Below are 9,633 nucleotides of genomic sequence, written 5' to 3' on the forward strand. Positions count from 1 at the left end.
GGAATTGAACTGGATTGTACACCCTTTTGCTTTTGGAAAATCAATCGAGTGCGAGTTCCTTTCGCCCATGCACCGCACAACGATATTGAAGACTACGACGCTTGAATGAAAGTTATAGAGGGAAAAATTGATAAGAAAAGCTGTCTGAAGAGGTCGTGACCCTATTGTTTTCCGACGAATTTTCCTCCTTCACTTCAATCGCGGGAAACCCAATCCGGCGCGTAGTGAAGCGTTAAGCCTTGGTGAAACGGCGCATGATAGTCGATGATAGTTGATGACAGTCGATGATAGTTGAAGCGCGCGCTTCTGTTTGACCACCAACTATCATGCACTATCATCGACTATCAGCAATTAGTATATACTAAAACAGTGGATAGCGTTGAAGGCGCGCTCTGATTGGCAGGTCAAACTCCGAATATCCTTTGCTATTTACCTCCGAGCAACTCGGAGGTAAATAGTGTAGCTAGCTAGTATCCGCTAGCTAGATATATATATATATCACTGTCATTAGTTCCTCTTGTGTCCTTACAAAATACTTTTCTTGGCTCCGCACTATCTTTCAAGCTTTGCAACCACCTCACTTCATCCAAAAATACTCCACTGTGTTCTGTGTAAAAAGGAAAAACAAAATACAGAAAAAAAGTCAACATAAAATCAATGTAGAAATCAATCGGAATCAACACTCCTTCATCGTAACACTAAAGAGCAATCCGGCCCGACAAGAATCATCGCCAACAATCAATTCTATACAACAAATTCTGGTATTGCCGCTAGCTTCATCAATATTTTGATTGTGTAAGCCCTACACTTGCCAGCTCCCTAGGGAATTATGTTGGCAACCCCCTTACATACAGAAAATCTTCTCCTCCCAGGAGTTTTGTCATTTAATTAACTCCCATAAGTGACCAAGACAGAATTTCTCCTTACAATATCTATTCAATATCTAGCAGAGAAGTACTGACAATAGCTAAAAACATCAGTTAGGGGATTTTAGGTTGATCCAATAAAAAATTCTCCAAACCAACTTCATAAGAACTCTATGGCAGACTGTAAGGAGAATCAATGTAAGGAGACCTCGCTAGTGAAGTTGTAGATAAATGAACAATTAAGATAAAGGCAAAGAACGAAAAATTGCAACATCTCAATCATGAGGTCAGTTAATTCATACAGAACAGGACGATTCCTTGTAAAAATACACTGGCCCAATCAAAAAAAGAAAACATAAATATACATTTATAAGCCCTACACTTCCCTGCTCACTAGGGAATTATGTTTGCAACCTCCTTAAATACAGAAAATCTTCTGCACCCTGGAGTTTTGTCGTTTAACTCCCGTAAGTGACCAAGACAGAATTTATCCCTACAATATCTATTTTCAATATCTAGCAGAGAAGTACTGACAATAGCTAAAAACAGTAATCAGGGGATTTTAGGTTGATCCAATACAGAATTCTCCAAACCGACATCATAAGAACTCCATGGCAGACAGTAAAGGAGATTCAATTTAAGGAGATCTCGCTAGTGAAGTTGTAGATAAACAAACAATTAAGATAAATGCAAAGAACGAAAAATCGTAACATGTCAATAATTAGGTCAGTTCATACAGAATAGGATGATTCCTTTTAAAAATACACTGCTTCAATCAAAAAAAGAAAAAAAGATATACATTGATAAGCCCTACACTTGCCAGCTCCCTAGGGAATTATGTTTGCAACCCCCTTAAATACAGAAAATCTCCTCCTTCCTGGAGTTTTGCTCTAACTGAGATGACTCAAGGACAGGTTTGTAATCTCTTCTCTAAATGAGATGACAGCAGAACTCCACTGCATATTCCAAATGAATTGATGAGGATTGCTTCTGAGAATCTCTCAAAAACCTTCATGGCATATATTTCTATGGAGTCCACCAAGACTAGCACAGTATCAGATATTTTCAAACTATCTCCAGTGACTTCAATCTGTTTATAGACATGGCATATCATCACTTCGCCAGGAGAGAACCTGCCCATATTACAGTTCTATCACCCTTTAGTAGAGTTCTTATTGATCGATTGATTGATTGATGGACTTATTTACTCAACTTTAATCGTACAGATCTTCATCCTTTATCATCCTTTATTGTGACCAAGACAGAATTTCTCCCTACGATATCTAATATTCAACATGTATCAGAGAAGTAGCGAGAATAACTAGGAAAACATAAGTCAGGGGATTTTAGGTTGGTCCAGTAGAAAATTCTCCAAGCCGACATCATAAGAACTCTATGGCAGACAGTAAAGGAGATTGAATAGTCCATTTTACAGTTGTGTGCTTGGTTACCAAGCCTTTGAACGGGAGTGAGGCTAGGGATGACCTTGTTATGATACAAACCTTGCTGCCTTTCAAATGTAAATCACTTTGTTATCATGCTAACTCGATAGAGGTCTCTATCAACAAGGTCGTCTTTAGCCTCACTCTGAATCAAAGGCTTAGCAACTAAGAACACAACTGTAAAATGGCCTATTTAAGAAGATCTCGCTGGTGAATTTGTGGATAATATAAATGAACAATTAAGGTAAATGAGTAGAAAGAATTAAAATCACAACATCTCAATAATTAGGTCAGTTCATACAAAATAGGATAATTCCCGTAAGTACTAAAAGAAGGGAATGACCTAAAACCACCTGCAAAAATCTAAAACCACCTACAACCACCCACAACCACCACCTACAACCATCTAAAACCACCTACAACCACCACCTACAACCATCTAAAACCACCTACAACCACCCACAACTACCAACTACAACCATCTAAAACCACCTAACACCACCTTCAGAATACTATTGTATGACAATTTGTGACAATTTAAAAGCACACAGGAAATGTTGCTGTATGTCTCACATGTCATGACCAAGTCACTAAAACAAGGAATGACCTACAATGAGCTACCATGGAAACAAGGACTGACATAAAATGATCGACAACGATTTACAATATGACCTACAATGAGCTACAATGGCCTACAGGGAGCTATTATGAGTGTTACAAAAAATTGTGGTGTGGCTTGTGTGACTTTCTAGGCCCATGATGGTGTGATGGTCTCCTTGTTTTGCTCTCTAAAAATTTCAACGAGTTAAAGCAGGCCAAATATGTCTCATAGTCTCGCGGTGCTGTGATACATGACCTTATTAATGGTTTTGATATGAAAATATCAAGGAGTAAAAGGTGCTGACAGGCCAAATACGACTCATAGCCTCATGTTAGTAAAAAATTATGGCAGGCTTGTTATATAAGACCCTCAAAGACATCTTAACCCTCACCTAAACTACATATATGTTACATATATGTGATATTTATGTATCTGTAACATATATATGTGAAATTACTTGACATGTATGTGACATATATGTATAGATTTTGGAGCAATTGTACGTATATTTAACATATATATGTAATATCTAACAAGGTAAATTAACACATATGTAACACCCCTTGCCAAAAAAGATGGCCTTGAAGTATACTTTAAGTATACTAGAAGTAATGGTTATACTGCAATCATACTTCAATAATACTTCAATAGTGCTGCACTTACTAAAGTACATCTGCAGTACCCTTTCTTAAGTACACTTTAAGTATACTGCTCAAGAGAAAATCATGTTATTTATTGTTGATGTTGGGTTCATTGGTGTACTTTCAGTAAACTTCTCATGTACTAAAATCCCCAGTAATTCTTCAACATTCCTAGAAATTCCTTAGATTTCCTTGGAATTTCCTGCAAATTTGAGATTCGCAATATTTCAGGGAAGGCATTGATGCTCTGAATTGGAATTCCTAAGAATTTCAAGTCCTGTTGGCTATGAATGTGGAATTTTTCTTGAGATAATTAAAAAGTTTCTGATGTTACACAAGTAAAATACAGGAGCTTCTAGTCATGTGTTTGATAGTTAATGATGCAAAAAATATGACAGACACATTTAGTGATTAATAGCTGCCTAAAATCATTATATTAGCTTTGGAAATTGTCTAACTGCTATAAATCCTTCTTCATTTACAGCATTTGTTCAATAAAAGTTGAAAGAGGAGAACAGTGTCACAATTTTAAAGTCCATAAAACAGTACGGGACAAATGTACCAAAAGCAAGAGAGGCATTTCCAAAACAGCGAGACAATAAGATGAACTTTATTACTTGTAACTGTACCCTTACCAAAATTATGTATATTTTTAGTATACTAATTCTGTAATGAAAGTGTACTGCAAATAAGATACACAAAGTATACTTTCAGTAGACTTTAAGTATGGTTTAGAGTGCTACTAAAAGTATACTTGTAGTACACTTGGTCCGACCTTAAAGTGGAACACCCAAAAGTATACTTGAAGTATACTTGAAAAATACTTAAAATTTTGCAGTGCACTTGAAGTATAGTTCATGAGTAGAAGCAATAGTGGCAAACTGAGTGGTACTTAAAGTATACTTTAAGTTATGATACTTAGAATGTATTCAAGATAATTATTATAAATGAATGGCATGCATACATGCAGCCAGTCAAATTAATATGCAATAAGAAGCATGCACCCTCTAGTTCATATGGCATGTGTTCAGCTTTATTATATACTTGGTCAAGTCAGATAGGCATTGAAACGTATAAGTATGAAATTCATTTTGTTAATTAATTTGGTACAACTGTCTATGACAATTAAATAAGCAAAATTTGTAAAAGACCGCTTCAAAATTGTCTTTTAATGTAAAAACAAATATATTTTACAATGAAATCCATCATTCGATTATTTTATAAAGTTATTACAATAAATTCCATGCAAATTAGAAGTGACTCTCATAATGTTGGGATACTTAACCAAAATGAGTTATTGTTTCAAAAGAAAGAATATCCATAAAATGGAGTTCATCATTCAATCATGTACAACAGAAAACAGATTTCATAGAAATCAGCAGTGTCTTACCATGTCTCTAGCTGGGATTAAAGCCCACAAAAAAAATGGTTGTCATAAAATGTAACAAATTTATCATAAAAAATGGACTTCACTATTTAATAATTATAAAAGTAAGCAACTTGTGCAAATCATAACAGCAAATAGTTTATCTAGTGAGCATCCAATCATATCATATTAATTCATGTTAATAAATGTAATCAACAAAATTGTCTACTTTCCTAGCCGGTTTCCAACCACTTGCCCTTGTGGTTAGTGAACAAATTGAATTTCCAGGAATTCCTGCGAATTCTTAGGAATTTCAACTGAGAGCACCAATGACTTCCCTGAAATACATTGAATTTAAAAACTTGATGGAAATTCCAAGGAATTTCAAGGAATGTTTAAGAATGACTGGGAATGTTAGGAATACTTGAAGGCAACTTATATCAAATAAATACATGGCTTGCATTATCTCTCAACTATAAATTCAAGTAGTCAATGAAATTTATTTACATGCTTAATTAACTGAGCTTTACATGTTGATTATTTGCTGTTGTCTATTAACTGCAATATGTAGTAATAGGATGAACTTTCTTTTTCTATTCTTAAAAACTTCATAAAAATTATCCTCAATTACAGCTGTTAATTAAAAATAGTCCTACTGAATCAGTAAATTTTGTTTGACACAATCTGTTGATTCTTTATCATGAAATGCAATAAGTTGGGTCATGTTTATTGCAAGAAATAGTATCAGTGAAAAGATAGTCTTGAAAAGAATAAATTGATTTGGGATGATGATAGAAATATCATTTTATCCTTTCCTCCTTGAGTCAGGCTTCGACTTAATTAAATGCAGTTGTAACTTCTTTGGATAAAACTCTTGCGTATTAAAATTAAAATGTAAGGTGTCAAGCAGCATCTTCATGCGATATGTTGTTTGTTTTTGTTGATTCTGCAAGTTAAAATTGAGAGATTTCTTCTAAAGTTGGACTGAACACTCTTGGGAGTGAAAGGCTTAATTACATTAAAAGAATTGATTTTTGAAAATGAAATTGTTGTTGAAACTGTAGTAATTAATTGCATTGAAGTTATCCCAAACTGCAGACTTAAGCAGTTGTTTTTCTTTTTTCTGGTGGCCTTGCAGCTTGCCAAACGCAAGAAAAATAATCCTGAAACCTTTAGTCTATGGATAGATTTATTTCATTGTAAAGCATAAGCTTAAGAAACTGTGTCATGCAAGTGACCGATTCACTTCACAGGTTTGATCACATATCAAATATTACAATTTGTACCCACCACTAACTTTGAGAATCGTAAATGGCCGCTCAAGCCTTGTACTGGCCAGTCAATAACTGTTGTCTCTTCTTTTAACTTCATGGCGCCAACAACTTGCTTTCCATTTACAACACTACTTAAATGTCTACTGTATTTAGATCATTTTTGAAATACATGATTGTAATCACAGTTTCTTTAATTAACCTCAATTGACATGAATTTGTAATGATTCTGTCGTTGTTGTACTATAATCGTTTTAGCAAATTTTTTCCATTGAGAACTGTTATAATTATAAATAGAAAAACTTAAAACTGAAAAGAAAATGAGAAGGTCGCTCTGTGCGGGAGCAAGCACAACCTATCTCACAATAGCTAGCTCCCATTAATACTTTTTGTCACATATGGCAAATGTATGTCACATATATGTGGCATATATTTTATATTTGTTTGTGTAAAATTGATATGTTGAGATATATGCCACATAACTGGACATAGGTTCTAAATTGCTACATTTGAGACGTGTGTCATATATGTGACACATATGTCAGATAAATTATGTTACATGTATGTGACATATATTTTACATATATCTGCTACATATGTATGTGACAGATATGTTACATGTATGTGACATATGTGAGATACATATGTAGCAGATATATGTAAAAGATATACATGTGGTTTTGGTAAGGGCCATTAGAAAGGAACACCTATACTTTTCTATTTTCAAAATAACCAGCCGTTTTAGGAAAGAAAAAAGCCATAGGTAGTTCAAGTGGAAGTAAGACTCTTATAAAATGTAGCTGCTTGACTCCTCATGCAGGTTTTGTAAGTTTTGCTTTTTGAAATGAAACCATTGAAAGCAGGCCTTATACCTCAGTATTATCATCAATGGCAAAAGTGAGGAAAAACTGAGTAAAATTTTCAGGTGGGTTTTGAAGCATTTAGAGACATTAAAAAATAGTTGACTTAAATATTGTAACCTCTGCAGAGAGTGAAGATTGACTTTTTCTGATGTTTGTTACATGAATGTTTATCCCCTCTACTAATGGAATTAATTAAAGTGCCTATAAAATTTCCAGTAGACCAACCATGAGTATAAATTAAAACATCCATTTGGGGTCTTTTAGCCCTTTAACTCCCAAGAATTGATGATAATTAATTGTGACCTCCAATTGCTCCACATTTCCTGGTAAAAAAATTGGGGAGAATTGAGTTTTAGACCAAGATAACTTCTACCGAATAAGTTTGAGTATTGTAGTGCGTGTAGCTTAGTGCCAACCAATTTTCAATTGTGTAGGAAATTGAAAATGAAATTTCATTTTAGTTTTTCGTTGCGCTGTAAAAAAAAGAAGTTTGACTTCAATGTTTTCGTATGGACTTTGGAAAAGGTGTTGCACGTGAAGTCAAGTGGCTATCTTGAAAACAGGGAATGGGGAATCTTTAAAAGCGGGACTCTCAAGTAGCGAGAAACTTTAAAACGAGAAATATTTAGAGGCGTAAAATGAACCCGCCGAAATGAATGAGCGGTCTGGTGAAGCTGCTCTTTTATTCAATTTTACGCAAGGGAAGCATGAAAATTAACGACTGTTGACAGAGGTAAAACTACGTTGCAATTAAAAGGGCAGTCAGCAGATACCTTGAATGCTGAAAATGGTGAAATTGTTAAAATTATTTCGGCATGAGAATCTTTATTTTCATCAAGATATTTGGTTGCTACAATTCTGTTTATAAGAAAGCGTAGTGAAGGGCTTAATTTGTCGTTGTTTGTTCAAGGATGAAATAAAGAACTTTTTGTGACCAAAATGTCGCTCTTGTTCATTTACAGTCATAGGAAACGGTACTATCAAGCACCGACTTTAATAAGGACGTGTGGGAAGGCTTTACAAACGGGGATTAGGCGAAAATAAAGGGCAAAGGCAAAATGGGATTAGGCGGAAAATAAAACTTGATGAAAGGTAACAGGTACGTGAAGAAACAGAAACATTTGGCGCTCTAAGAAATAGGTAGAAAGCTGAATATTGTGATCCAAAAATACTAACTGTAGGCATAGTTGGTCCCTTCTACTAACTATGCTTTAGCACGCTTAAAATTTGGAAACTTTATACTCGTTGAAGTTTGCAAAAAGTTTTGAAACATTCGTTGGCTGTTTTATGGTATGATATGAAATTTTCACTTGAAAACGACAAGGACTTTGACTTGAGTTGAAGAATGAAGAAGCATAATATTTTCTAGAAAATTGTAGTTGTTTGGAAAAAAAAGTCGCTTGCAGGTTTAAAGATTCCTAGGTGCTGTAGAAGATTAGACATTTGTGAAGAATTATAAATGTTATAAATACGCTGTACCCGAATGAAGAGCGCGCATTATCTAAATGGCGTTGGTTTATGGCCAACCATATGGAGTAAAGTTGAAGCCTAAGCAAGGTTGTTATAAGTGAGCAAGTTACTTACAGAAATCCTGCGATTGGAGATGAATTGCAGCTAGTTGTTTGCGCAAGAATAGCGGTCCGGGCCTGTGAATAAACATTTAGATGGCAATATACAGTAGCGTGCGGATGGTTGCTCCGAATAAATGTACGTAACGACCCGTATGTAGGTGATGACGCGTGAAGGAATTGTGACGTTGCATTCGAGCGGCAAAGTGTAGTGAAGTGAAGTTTTAGTAATGGCGGGCAGGTTGAAAGGAATAAAGGGTGGAGTTATGTTGTTTTGGTTGATTTAGGGCCGCCTGGTGACGGAAGGGCATCATGAAGCCTGGAAGTCCGTAAGCCTTGTGTATCATTCAAAGAATGGAGTGATAGGAGACGGGGGCCAGGTGGAAAGTGTAAAAGCAACTCTCTATGTTAAATACGCAAATAAATAAGCATGGCGCGTGGAGTTTTAGAGCTTGTAGACTGGGGGTTTTAGGTGTGGTGTTGAACAGGCGAGTTGCTTTTAGACTTAGATAGATTTTGATATATGCTAAAAGCGCTACGGGTGCTCGCAAATGAAATTTCGGATATGCAAATGTCAAAAGGCACGGCCGCGTGGCATGCCCGCAAAATCCGAGGAAACGCGCGCTGGTGGCATGTTGAGAGCCCTGGCAAAGATGGGATACGTGGGCAGGGAGGCTGAAACTCACTGAGCTTGTAGTCCAGCGAGATGGGTATTACGGCGCACAAAGCGCGCGTCTCAAACAATAGGCACGGCCGCGTGGCATGCCCGCAAAATCCGAGGAAACGCGCGCTGGTGGCATGTTGAGAGCCCTGGCAAAGATGGGATACGTGGGCAGGGAGGCTGAAACTCACTGAGCTTGTAGTCCAGCGAGATGGGTATTACGGCGCACAAAGCGCGCGTCTCAAACAATAGGCACGGCCGCGTGGCATGCCCGCAAAATCCGAGGAAACGCGCGCTGGTGGCATGTTGAGAGCCCTGGCAAAGATGGGATACGTGGGCAGGGAGGCTGAAACT

At 36.4% G+C, this 9,633-nt stretch overlaps 1 long non-coding RNA gene across 1 annotated transcript; it reads right to left on the reverse strand.

Moving 5' to 3' along the window:
- Positions 1-492: 492 nt before the first annotated feature.
- LOC148727614 (uncharacterized) lies at positions 493-8,747 on the reverse strand. The gene is made up of 2 exons (XR_015990068.1): positions 8,635-8,747; positions 493-607 (listed from the first exon to the last, which is right to left on the reverse strand). It is a non-coding gene; the product is annotated as an uncharacterized LOC148727614 (long non-coding RNA).
- Between the last annotated feature and the right edge of the window lie 886 nt (positions 8,748-9,633).

The sequence above is a fragment of the Stylophora pistillata genome, chromosome 7 (assembly GCF_964205215.1).
Source record: "Stylophora pistillata chromosome 7, jaStyPist1.2, whole genome shotgun sequence".
NCBI lineage: Eukaryota > Metazoa > Cnidaria > Anthozoa > Scleractinia > Pocilloporidae > Stylophora > Stylophora pistillata.